Raw genomic sequence first — 13,135 nt, forward strand, 5'->3', positions numbered from 1 at the left:
TTCTGCTCACTGTTCAGTCCTTCTTCCCCAATTCCTTCCGTAAGGTGGTTACTTTCAGTGCAGTCGTAAGCAAACCATTCCCCAGTCTGCTCCTCTCCTTCCAATGCACATTCTCCTTCATCAGTGGAAAAAATTTCGTCGCCTTCCTCATAGGCACAATATTCCTCGCTTTCCCCATAGGCAATAGCCTCCACGCAGCTCGAGGGTTCACTCGGAACAGTTTCCGGGTTTTCACTAAGTGCGCTCTCTTCAGCTATTACTCCGCCAGAGCTTTCGTTCTCTGCGACATTTGACCGCTCTACCTCACGATCCCTACTGCCACTCTCGGGTGTGCAGCCCAGTTAATTGTCGGTAGAGTTCGAACTTTCTTCATCTTCAGGCGAGAGCCCTAAGGTGCCCTCTGACTCAAGCGTCAGGTTGGCCTTTTTCTCAGTGCTTACTACCTCGGTAGTAGCTACACAATCAATTTCTAGAGGAAGCGACACTTCGGTCTGTTCTTCACTCTCTGTGCTTTCAGTTGTAGGAACTGGCTGTTCCACAACCTCACTCTCACTAGTGTCAACTCACTCACTAGTGGTTGTCAACAAATTAGACTCGTTAGTCTTCCACCCGGCCTCTCCGGGGGTAAGCTCCACTGGCTCCCCGACGTTCTTCAAACGCCGAACTTCGGCAAGCTTCCTCTGAAGGATTGCCATCTCTCTTTCAAAAGCCCTTTCGGCTTCTTCTCGTTTTCTTTGTCTCTCTTTCTCAGCGGCTTCTCTAGCGCGCTGTCTTTCTCTCTCTCTTTCTTCTCGAGCCCTCTCTCTTTCCTGGTCCACCCATTCTCGCAGTTCGGCTCCGGTCATCCCCATCTGGAGACCGACCTCTATTAGCTCCTTTAGCTCTTTTAAGCTCATATCTGCAGACCGAACTCTACATTTAAGGCAATGAGTACCCCTACACGGTGAACCTCACTAACCACTTCAGCGCGGCACCTCACAATATCGCTCTGCTGCTAACACTCGTTTACGACCTCTTCGTAAACTCCTTCCGACTCTTTCTCCGTTCTCTGCGCTTACAAACACCAAACGTCCTGTCGCGGACGCCAGAATATATTGTCACCCACACTTCGCGCACTTTTACGTGGGAAGTTCCCAGACACCCTTAGAGCGCGTGGGGGTAGCGGTCTCGAACTCGAAGGAGATGCCCTCGACTCAGCGTGACAAACTCAGCGGAGACCAGCCACCAAGTGACAAGTGGTTTTTGGGCGTTCGGTGCCCAGCTTTCGCTGGTCGCAAGCCAGAGAATGGGTCGGAGCCAAAGGTTCACAAACAAAACAAAGCTTATACAGCAAAGAGACGATACAGAGGATTTCACAATCACTAGTACAAACACATACAAAGTGATTAACAAAAGAATGCAACGCGTGCAAAGAAACTCGAGAGAGAGAGAGTACAGTACAAAGACAATATTGCACCTAAATTGCACTAGCACACGAGAGAGAGGTAAACAAACAAAACACAATTTGTTCACCGGGCACTGCGGCAGACCGACGACCAGAGTTCCACGACGATGCCGTCCCACAGACTGGCGAACGTTGCCTCGTTGGTCCGATGCTGGCCGAGTGGTGTTTTCCCGGGAGTCGAACGGGCGCGCTTCGATGAAGCTTAAACGGCGGTCCGGACTGACTTGACAGCGGTGAACGTCCTTCTTTTATAGGCTCGCTCTCACGTCTGTTTGTTCTACGCGCCAAAGTAGGCGCGCACATACACTCAGCTTCGGCAGTGCTGTCTCCCTTCCCTCTTCTCACCGGCCGCGCGTCCCCATTGGTCAGAGGTCGGGGGTCGCATCTCGAAGATTCGAGCGTGTTCTGGCGTGGCGCCGTCGCCGACGGGCGAGGGGGACGTGTCTTAGTGCACGCAAGGCTTCCCCCTTTTCCCCCCGTCAGCTGTAGAAGCAACTCGGATGTTCTAGAGAAATCGGCATGGATGATTCATTCCCTCCGCGCACGCCGTGTCGGTGAGCGGTGGTGGGGCGGAGAGAGAGCCACGTGCTCAGCGGGGGTTTTTCCTTCTCCCCCGTTGGGCTCGCGCGGCGCTGCTTTTGTTCCGTTGTTTCCAAAATTGCGCCGAATTTTGTGACAGCATGAAGGTGGACGACCTGCCCCACCAGGTTCAAGTTGCTGGCGAGTTGGCTCTCGTGGTGGTGCCCGGGCGGCCGATGCAGTGTCTGCGCTGCGGTGGCACGGGGCACGTTCGCCGTGATTGCAAGGTGCCGACGCTCGAAGTGCCGACGCTATGGACACTCCGAGGCTGACTGCGTGCGCACCTACGCGTCGGCTACTGGGCGTGTAGCGGCGAGCGACCTCGCAGAGCTCATGGACGTCGTCGAAGCGGAGGAAGCAGCGAGCGGTAAGGACGACGCGGGAAAATCAGCGGGGGTTGAGCCAGCTGTCTCGAGCAGCAGCACCGACACGGCTGTCGGACAGGAGAGCGGGTCGCCCATTTGTGACCAACCTTTGAAGCCTCTGGAGACGCCCAAGATAACCCGAGCCCCCCAGAGCACGTGGACGCGGAAACAAAGGCAGCCAGCGAGAACCGCGACGAGAAGACCGACGCCCGCATGAGCACCGGCGTGACCACCCCTGCTAAGCGTCCGCACGCCGAGACCAAGCCCGACGGGGACAACAAACAGAGCCTAGCGTCGATGAACCACCGGCAAAGGCGCCTCAAGCACGACGGCCCAGACTGCGGCTGCGGCCAAAGGTGCAGACCGACAAGCGTGGCGGCGACAAGGCGCCTCCTGACCAGGAGCACGTGCCCGCGCCGGATGACACCGGTGGCGACGGCATTGTCTAGCGACATGCTAGGCGCGGGAGGTAAGCACCGTGCTTTCGGTCTCTTCTTTCTGAGTTAAAATGGCTTCTGCAACTCCGCTTAAGGTCGCCACCCTAAACGTCAGAGGCCTGGCAAGTAAAAGAAAATAAAGCCAGCTGTACAGACTTATAACGGAGCAAGATATTGATATACTGGCAGTGCAGGAGACTAAAATCGACGGTGGGGAAGAGACCGGGAGCATGATGCGACGTTTCACGTCTAGATATTTTGCCGTCGTTAGCCACGCTTTGGCACATCGGCGGGTTGTGCTCTTTTCGTTAAGAAGTTGCCGGGGCTAGAGGTACACGGCCATCATTCATGCATGACGAGTCGATACGTGTCTACCGATTTTTCGCTGTGCAACATTGACTGGCGCATTGTTTGCCTGTACACACCTAATGCGATTGATGGCCGAGCTGCGTTTTTTGATAATATCGAAGAACAGCTTCGTACGGACAGACAGCTCATTGTTATGGGCGATTACAACTGTGTCCTTAGTGCGCGCGACAAGACAAGCGTCCGAGGTTTCCGAGACAAAGCACTGAAGTGTTGTTACGAATGATTGTGAACTGCAACCTCGAGGATGTGGCAGAGTGTCTTGAAGGAGCGCGTGCTGTAAGGTACACACGATTCGAGGGCTCAAGTCACGCACGGCTAGACCGCATTTATGCCTCCGCGGATACTGTACCTAAATGCAATAGTTATGGAGTACTGCCGGTTTCTATTTCTGACCACTGTTTGGCTCAATGCTGCATAGTAATCGTTAAGAAGGGGAATGGCTTTTCGTAGGAAATGTGGAAGTTCAACGACAAGCTACTTCAGGACAAATTTTGTAAGCGAGCTGTAAGGGAAGAAATAGCAAGTATAGAACGAAGTAGCAACATGAGGATTTGGCAGCAGTGGGAGCTCACTAAAGAAACTTTAAAATTAAAAGCCATAGAAAGAAGCCACCTGTATACGTCATGAGGAAAAAAACAGGAATGGAGCTAAAGGCACTGCTTCAGGAGATGCTAAAACAGGAATGCCAAGCGCCTGGTAAATGGGCAGAAAACATAAGAAAAACCAAACAAAAGCTAGAGCTTACCGAAGAAGAACGTTATCGGGGAGCGCTGGTGAGGGCAAGGGCGGAAGACATAGCTGCAGGGGAAGCGCCAACGAAGCGAGCGCTTGGTTTAGAAAAAGCCCGTGCCGAAAGAAATCACATTAACGAAATAGAATGGGGAGGTGTTTCAAAAACAGATATCGATCACATCAAAGCAGCCTTTTTCGAGCATTACCAGGCGCTCTTCGCATCGCATCCGGTAGATGTTATCACATTTAAGGAGGCGTTTCTAGCCGAGATGCCGCGTCTGGATGACGAAACTAAAGACAGACTAGAGCAGGAGATAACTCAATTGGAAGTTGAGCAAGCAATAGACAGTTTAAACGCAGGTAAGTCGCCTGCACCGGACGGGTTCAGCGCGGCATTCTACAAAGAATTTAAGCATGTAATCTCCCCGGTCTTGAAAGTAATCTTCAATGAAGCCTTTAAAGTAAAAGCACTGCCTCCGTCCTATGGTTCATCCCATACTGTGCCGATTCCCAAAACGGACGACATAGACAGATTACGACTGGTAACAGCATACCGACCGATAGCACTCACTAGCGTCGAGTACAACATTTATATGAAGGTTTTGGCGCGAAGGTTGCAGACCGTGATTCATTACTCGGTTGGTCCGCATCAGACCTGCGGGATTAAAGGGTGGTCCATTTTTACAAATATTCACGTTGAGCGCAGTGTCTTAGAATCCTGTGATGACACTAATGGACAGCTGACTATTCTCCAGATCGATTTAGAAAAGGCTTTTGACTGCGTTGCCCATGAACTTTTGTTTGCAGTATTAGGCCACTGTAACGAGTTAGTGGACCGAGCAATGCCGAGAGGCGGACCGGCTCGGCGGTCGCCGACAACGGCTAGGCTCGAAGAAACGGACGATGATGCACCGCGCTCCACTGCGCAACGAACAACTGCTCCTAGAGCTGTGTCCTTTTTATTGCCTTGCTGCCTCGCAAGTTCTATCCCGTCGGCACCGGGTGGCGCCACAACACAAACATGAAAACGAAACTGTAACAGTCCTCCCCCATTAGTTTGTTCAAGAAGAGCTTTATGGAGAGTAGCGCTGCACTGGCTTGCGGCTTCTTATGCTTCTTCGCAACTGAGGCGTGCTGCACGCTGACTTGGGAGAGTTCATAGCACTCTCTTCTGTACCACCAGTAACGGTCACAGTTGTCTCTTCTGTGCCACTAGTAGCACTCACGGTGAGGTCACAGTCCACAGACAAGCTGGTGTCACACTCAGTTGATGGGTGGCTGGAAACGCCCTGTGTTCCAGTAGGTCCAGGCCTCCTTAGTTCAGTGGTTGGCTCAACGATTTCTTCGACTTGAGGACGTAGGTGGTCGCCGTGCATATGCCAGAGAGTACCGTCACTGAGACAGACTGTAGCTGCTGACTGACCTGTGGTGCTCGTGACACGTGCGGGTACCCACGGTGGCCCTCGACGAAAGTTCTTTGCGACTACGTTGTCTCCCACATTCGGCAATGGAGAAGAACGACACCCTTTATCGGCCTGTAGTTTCTGCTTCAACTGTCTCAGCAGCACTGAAGTGTGTAGATTTGGGCGAAGAACATCCAAAGGTGTCTTCAACATCCTTCCCATGAGCATTTCACACGGTGCTCTGCCTGTGACTTCATGTGGTGTGGTTCTGTAGTGAAATAAGAACCGCGAAATCTGGGTTTGGAAAGATCCAGATCCACTCTTCTTGATCTTGTTCTTGACAGTCTGTACGACGCGCTCTGCCGCACCATTCGAAGCTGGATGGTAAGGAGGCACGAGCATGCGACGTATTCCATTACGTGCCAGGAATTCCAAGTACTGATCACTTGCAAAGGCAGGCCCATTGTCGGAAACTATGAGATCCATGCGGCGCAAATGTTGTTCGCAAAGCATTGATAACAGCATCCGCTGATGTTGACGTCACTGGAAAAACTTCGACCCACTTTGAATAGGCGTCAACAATGGCCAGGAATGTATGACCCATGAATGGGCCCCCAAAGTCAACGTGAAGTCTTGACCAGGGCCTCTGTGGAAACGGCCATGGCGTGTGCTGAATGCGTTGCGGTGCACGCAGGTAAGCTTGGCAGGTTTCACAGCTCTTTACACTCTTAGCGATGTCTCCATCAATTCCCTGCCACCAGATGTGGCTTCTGGCATTTGTCTTGCTTTTCTCAATGCCAGGATGCCCTGCATGAAGTATCATTAGGATTTTGGCTTGCAAAGATTTTGAGATAACAACTCGGGAACCCCACAGCAAGCAACCTTCGTGGAGGCTGAGTTCGCTGCTCCTTGCTGTGAATGGATTTCCTGCTGGTCCTGCTGGAAGTTTTTCCCCTCGCAGGACAGCAAGAGCTACATGGCTCAGGAATGGATCCTTTTTTGTAGCTTGTGCCACAATGGCAGGTGACAACAGTCCTGGGTATGCTTGTTCAAGCATGAACATTTCAGCAGGTGCAGGTAGATCCACGTTGTTTGCAGGCAACGGCAACCTACTGAGAGCATCCGCATGACCTAAGTCCAGACCAGGCTTGTACACAAGCTTGTACTTGTATGCAGAAAGTTTCAATGCCCATCTGACTAGTCGTGGTGATGCTTGCACTGGAATGGGTTTGTCATCATTCAGTAATCCTAGTAGAGGCTTGTGATCCGTATAAGCAGTGAAAGGATTGCCCCACAAGTACTGGTGGAACTTTTCAACACCAAATACAAAGGCTATGCCTCTTTGTCGAGTTGGCTGTAGTTTTGCTCTGCACGAGACAAACATCTGGAGGCAAAAGCAATGGGCAGTTCTCGACCATCAGATTCTCGGTGTGCCAAAACTGCGCCGATCCCATCCTCGTCGCCACTTGTAACGAGTTAGTGGACCGAGCAATGTCGAGAGGCGGACCGGCTCGGCGGTCGCCGACAATGGCTAGGCTCGAAGAAACGGACGATGATGCACCGCGCTCCACTGCGCAACGAACAACTGCTCCTAGAACTTGTAACGAGTTAGTGGACCGAGCAATGCCGAGAGGCGGACCGGTTCGGCGGTCGCCGACAGCGGCTAGGCTCGAAGAAACGGACGATGATGCACCGCGCTCCACTGCGCAACGAACAACTGCTCCTAGAGCTGTGTCCTTTTTATTGCCTTGCTGCCTCGCAAGTTCTATCCCGTCGGCACCGGGTGGCGCCACAACACAAACAAGAAAACGAAACTGTAACAGCCACGTTAATGTTGGTTCTGTTATCCGCGAGGGTGTGGCCCTGGCATACCGGAACTGCACGACGAGATTGATCGTTAACTAGAGTCTGGGGGCCCCCATTAGCGTGCAGCGTTCGGTGCGCCAGGGCTGTCCCCTCAGCCTCCTTTTATTTTGTATATATGTGGAGACCCTTTGTTTGAAGATACTGAAAAACAGGAGTATTAACGGATTCAGTTTAGAAGCAGCTGAAGTAAAGCTCTTGGCGTACGCGGACGACATTGCTGTGATTGCGGTCGACGAGGGAGGCATTAGCGAGGCTGTTCAATGTGTACGCGACTTCAGCCAAGCTACTGGAAGCGGGGTTAACTGGTCGAAGTGCCTCGGGCTTTGCCATGGAAGGTGGGCATCTACGCCTGAACGGTTTGCCAGTGTGCCTTGGACGACGACACCAGATAAATACTTGGGCGTTCCGCTCGATGCTTGCCGTGACAGTGAACAGTATTGGACAGGACAGGTCAAAGAGAGCGATAAGTGGAAAGGAACGAACTTGTCGATTTTTGCCAAAGCCACTGTTTGCAACTTGTTTATCAGCAGGCTCTGGTACATAATGCAGGTGTTGCACTGTAGACGGTTAAGTATTCAAAAGGTACACCGAATTTTCGCCGTCTTCGTCTGGTCGTCTGAATGGGATCGAGCGCTGCAGCCGGACCAACCTGTTCCGACGGGTTCAAGACGGCGGGCTGGGACTGGGCCATTTGTTTTAGCGGCAGCTGGTCAATCGTTTTTTGTTTTTTCGGGACACAAGAGGCCCGTTTTTGCGCACCGTATGCCAAGGTAGGCTGCGGCGTCTGCTGCCGGAGTGCGTTGTCGGAACTGCTGAGGTTTACAGTAGGGTCAGCGGTTTTTACCGGGAAATCGTTGCCAGTGTAAGGTTCCTTACCACTCGGTTTTCTAATGACTCTGTCGACTGTGAAGCGAAAGAAACTGTACCGTGCTTTGTGCGATGTAGCGTTCCCAGTGCCCTTGTACAGGGCCTTGTACAGTGGAGGCCCAGGCAGAGATGTCTTAAAGAGAGTTAAAAAAAATGCAGGTGCCGCCAGGAACAAAAACCTTCTTTTTTAAGCTGCACACCGGAACCTTACCGGTCAAAAAATTTTTAGAGGGAAAGGAATTTTTTTTTACCCTGGGGATCTCACTGTTTGATTTGCAGAAAGCCGGAAACAATATACCATGTATTTTTACACTGTTGGGAAGGGGTTTATTTTTGGGATGTATTGCAGCGAGCCCTAAAGAAAGAATTTACAACTTAAGTCTGCAATGAAGCTCCGCCCACATTCATCCGCCGCGCGCAGAATTCCTCCACGACGAAAAAGTTCTGTGGCTGAAACCTTTCATGTTACGTAAACAAAAAGTTTAGCACAAGAAAAAGTTACGAGTTTTGATACGTGGATTGTTTGATATAGTCAAGCATAAAAAAATTGATTTCGTTTACAGTTGCGATTGGCCAGCGGAGTAATACAAGATTACAGTGAACTAGAATATTTTCCAGTGGCGCGACCGCGCCTCTCAGCCTGACGCACGCCGTGTCCCCTGCAGCGGCGGCGCTGCGATCGACCACCCTTGAACGCTCGGCTCGCCTCCGCAGTGTGCGATGCCAGCACATGAGACTGGAAAGCCTGCTTCGTTATTTAGCTGCGCGTTTAACGTAGTTTTGTTTTGCGCTTGCTATATGTCTTTAATATTTGAAGATATTTGGCATGTGCGGATGTTTACTGAATTGAGTGTACAATGTCGATCCCGCCATAGCAAGCAATAACAGACAAAGGCTATTGAGCGCACTGTAAACGTCTTTTTTTTTTAGTTAAGTATTACAAACTGTCGCAGTTCCGACATATTTCGAGACACTAAATTTCGCAAAGTAACAGTTATTCGTGGGACCATTTCTCACGGGATATACGCGATTAAAATTATATATATATATATATATATATATATATATACCGTTTTCATTATGAACCAAGACACAAATTCACCGAATATTAGGTGTGTATAACTAATTATTCAATGCTGATACGAGAATGCACTTCAGTCAACACATATGGTATACACCATAAAAGCGATTGACGCAAAAAACAGTTGAAAAACTGCTAATACGATTTTAATGCAGGTGTTCGTAATTTTCACTGAGATCAACTTGAAAGCTCCAATGCATGAAGCAAACAGTCTACAAATATAGCTAATTTAATCTGCTTAGCTTGAGGTGCTGCGCTGCCTTTCGCTTCGACAGCATGTTTGACTTGTTTAGTCCTTTGATAAAAAAATGAAGCCGCGTAGTAATATAAAAACTCACTATGCGAGGAGTGATACTCTCAGCATGTGCATTGCATCCCACATTTAAAGGAGCAGCAGAATGAATCATGTGTAATATATGTCCATGACACTTTCGGAATGAACTTTGCGCGCACTAAAGCAGTTCGTAAAAATGTCCTCCAGCCTTGTGATGAAACGGAACAGTTCAACCGAGGGGTAGAGTAAGCCTCCTTCGTCAATATGTTTAACAAATTCTGCAGCATGCATGCGGCGCCTTTGCTCTTCTGGCAATAAGACGCAATCGATACATGCAGGACATTTTGTCGGTAGCACGCACTTTTTTGCCACGTACCCACAGATGTGATAGATCAACCTTGAGTCACTTCTTTGGATGTTATAGTCATGTTGCACAGCTGTACTGCCACATAAAGCCGACGGTCCCTCTTTTGCGGAGCAAACCTTCACTTTCTCCATCAGTTGCTGATTTGCAGTTTCCTCTTTGTCCCCCGCGTCAAGAAGAGAACTTAATATGTCGCTCTCTGCATTTCCACCTGCAACGCTGTGTGCCAAGTTGTAGTAAGAGAGGCCGTGAACAGTGATAACAAACTGTTGTGGTGTTGGATGGGAGTTGCAGCCAGATGAAAGCCTTACCAATCCAAAGAATTCTCCACTTTGTCCTGGCTCAGTCGTGATGTCAACAGGTAGCTGTAGCCAACTTGGTCGTGCAAGTACTGAAGGAGCTCAAGAGTACTTGTTAGCGTGACTCTTAGGCCTTCCGCGGTAGATTCGCTCAGAATTTTTTTTTTATCAGCGTGGCGCTCCCAGGTGTCCAGGAAACCTAGGGTTTCCTTCATTAACTTCACACCATCAGAAGCAGGCCTGAGGGCTTCAGCTGTATACCTGCCAGTCATCACAGCAATGAAGGACTTCATTCTTATGAAAAACTTTTCTGTAGCTTCAAGTTTACCGCAGCTCTGCTCTAGCTGAGTGCGGTAAAGAAAAAAGGCTCGCAAAGGACCATGCCCGAACAATTGGAATGCATAACTTGCCCGCATTTTTTCGAAATTGTTGGGGCTGATGTGCACGGTAGTTATGCCAGACACTGCTTTCATTGTTACAGCATTTCTGTCCAGTTCGAAAGCTTTTCGAGCAAATTGCATTGAAACCGTTCCATCGGGGGTGTCAAAAGTTGTGACAATAAGACTGTTTCGAATATTTTTGACAAGGTGTGGGAAATCAGAAAAAAAAAATATAAGAAACGGCTGCTGTCAACAGGATGCGGTTTCTCGTGCAATGCAACCACACTGAACGAAAAGCCAGCGCACAACTGAAGCGCCGTCGGGCGTGCTCTGAACCGCCGCCGCCGGCCGCCTTCAAGGGTGGGCGACAACAGCGCCGCCGCTTCAGGAGACACTCTCGGTGACGCGCGTAGCAAGGCGCTGCCCCCTCCGCTCGCTTCACTGGAAAATATTCTAGTTCACTGTAACAAGATGCCGCGGACCGCGGCCCAGTGTTAGCAACTGCTGTTTTTATAAGTTTGAAAATGAGGATGGGGTGCCTTTTGACTTAATAATGCTGACAGGCCTCCACTGTATATGGCGCTGCAGAATGGCAGGCTGTCATTGTGACACAGACGCAAGTCCTGCCAGAATTTACTTTCGCGAAAGTATGGACATGTTTCTGGCCATTCAGAAAGCCGCTGCGGAGCCTCCGGAGTGACTCTCAAGGCTAGAGCCGCTCTGTACTTTGCGGGAATTTTAATTTGACGAAGCCAGATTCATGCTGGCTGACCACGAGTCGTATGTACATAGCGTTTATTGTGTTTTGTTGAGTGTTTGTTCTGCCCAATTTTCTGTGTCAAAGCCAGGCAATAAAGAAAAAAAAAAGCAGAGTGGCGCAGTGGAAGTGTGCTGGGCCCATAACCCAGAGGTCTGTGGATCGAAAGCACGCTCTGCTACTTTTTTTTCTCTCTCTCTTCTGTGGCAGGCTCTGTAGCTTGGCCGCCATATGTTAATTGAAATTTAAATACGTGGAACTTTTCTCTGCTCCCTCGTCCAGCAGAGTGGCGCAGTGGAAGCGTGCTGGGCCCATAACCCAGAGGTCCGTGGATCGAAACCGCGCTCTGCCACTCTGCACACCGGAACGTTAGAGGTAAAAACTTGGATGGCAGAGAAAGGATTCTATGTTCCATGGGGTGATCATTGCTTTATAGGTAGAAAGCCAGAAACTATTGAACATGTTTTCTTGGAATGCTGGGGAGGAGTGTTCTTTTGGGACATATTCATCAAAGAACACTGAAAAAAGATCTGCCCCTTGACCCCTGGGAAATTCGTTTCCTAGCAGTGCGAAATGAAGGTGTACTACCGTTTGACGTAGTAATGCTCATGGGATTGCACTGTATTTGGAAGGCCTGCATGGCGGCCCAACATGCTGACGTCGTTGCAAGGCCGGCGCAGCAGTACTTTCGCGAATCTGTAGGCAGATTCTTGGAAACCTACAAAACATTGACACAAGTGCCTGAATGGGTACCGAGAGTTGAGCCTCTTGTACATATGAAACGCTTTTAGCGCCTTAATTCAGCCACTGCAAAAGTCACTCCAAAATGAGCGGTTGACGATGACTCTTTAAAACGATTCAATTGAGGTGAAACGATGCATTGTAGGGTGGCTAATATGGGCTACGTGCGCCGTTGTAGACGACCGCCGATAACAGCACAGGGGAGCGTTTGTATTTCGTCTTCATCAATATGCAGGCGCCACGGCGGGGATCGAACTCGCAGCATGGTTATTAGCAGTAAGACGCAGATATTTCGAATTAGCTATCGACTGGGGTTCACTGCCCTTTGATCACACGCGCCAGAGTGGATCTGAAATGTTCTGTCGAACATGTGCTAATTAATGCTTTTCATCACCTACTGTTATGACCAGCTTGCTCCCAGTAGTATGGTCGATTGTAATCAAAGTCGAGCGCAATTTAGCACGATATGTTTGAGGCTTCAAAGTTTTCTGAAAAAAAAAAAAAATACATCGCATTTAGGCTGAAAACTTTATTTGAGTTTAGGAAACATGCGGCAAACTACACGAAGATTTTGCAAACAAGCAACCGATACTCATAAATATAAGATTATAAGCTCAAGTAACACGTCGCATCTTGAGGAAGTGCATCTTCTGTCTCCTTGCCTGCATTGCACAGTTTTGAGCCTTCACAAGGAAGTGCAGCCTTGTTAGTGTATAAAACTTAACCAGACTGTTTGTGACATCTTCTCTGTGTTGAGGGCAGCCGACGAAGTTTATGCTGTTTCGTGTCAGGCAAGGTAGCTGTTTGCTTTTAGCTTGTTGTGAATAAAACAATAAGTGAACGAGTCCTCAACCTTTGCAATAAAGGCTTGGAGGTCTTCAGAGGGGTAAAGTAATCCACCCTTGTCAACTTCCTTCGTAAGGCAAGCTTAAGGTGCCTCACACCCAGCAGGGAGCAGCAGTGCTCTTGAGCACTCTTCACATTTTGTCTTGCTAAGTATCTTGCAGGCAACATAGCCGGTGACATAATAAGTTATTCTTGAGTCACTTCTGGCAGCAGCTGTTGAAGTGTGGTCAGAAATCATATCGCATGCATTAAGGAGTTCATTTACCTCATTAAGGCATCCAATGTCCATCAGCTGATCAAGCTTTGACTGGATTTCCTTTGAATTTTCGGA

This window comes from Amblyomma mixtum, chromosome 10, assembly GCF_055824585.1.
Source record: "Amblyomma mixtum isolate Tamu chromosome 10, ASM5582458v1, whole genome shotgun sequence".
Lineage (NCBI taxonomy): Eukaryota > Metazoa > Arthropoda > Arachnida > Ixodida > Ixodidae > Amblyomma > Amblyomma mixtum.